An 835-nucleotide genomic window follows, 5' to 3' on the forward strand; every position below is an offset into this window, starting at 1 on the left:
CTTCTGTAAGCTTCTCATTAGCACCTCAAACATAGTTCTCTTCTTCCTTTGAATCAAGGGGTGGAATATTGAGTTTAGAAACTACCTCATGCTTGTTGAATTGTTTACAACTAGAATGGCCTGGACAAAGGTTAACTATGTCTCCATCCTTGTTATACTTTCTTCAGGTTGGTTGAAGTTGTTTTGGAGTGTCTTAGTTAGGGTGACCATTTGCTGTGATGAAAAAGCAAGTCATGGAGGCCAACGCTTATTTTGCTTACAGTTCCACATCAAAGTCCATCATCAAGGAAGTTAGGGAAGAAACCTATATGCAGGAGCTGATGCTGAGGCCTCAGAGGAGTGCTTACTGGCTTGCTCCAGATGGCTTACTGAGTCTGATTTCTTATAGAACCCAGGGCCATCAGTTTAGGGCTGACACCAGCTGCAATGGGCTGGGTCCTCACATATCAATTATTCATTAAGAAAATACTGAAACCTGATCATATAGGGGAATTTTTTTTTCAGTTGAAGTTCCCTTTTCTCAGATGGGTCTAGCTTGGTTGAAGTTGACATAGAATTAGCCAGCACAGTGTGTTATGGAAGCCACTGGGTAGAAAGACCATGGAAGGCAGTTCTATAGATGGCACAGAGATTTCCACTCCTGATATCTGTGTCTTAGTGATCCTTTCCCTTGAGTGGGTCAGAATCCCTGACTTTGATGAGTACAAGATAACAACAGTGTGTGTGTGTGTGTGTGTGTGTGTGTGTGTGTGTGTGTGTGTGTGTGTGTGTTTGTGTGTGTGTGTGTATGACTTTGATGATGTGTAACTACAACTTGGGTATGCAGCTATCTCTG

This window comes from Mus pahari, chromosome 3 (genome assembly GCF_900095145.1).
Source record: "Mus pahari chromosome 3, PAHARI_EIJ_v1.1, whole genome shotgun sequence".
Lineage (NCBI taxonomy): Eukaryota > Metazoa > Chordata > Mammalia > Rodentia > Muridae > Mus > Mus pahari.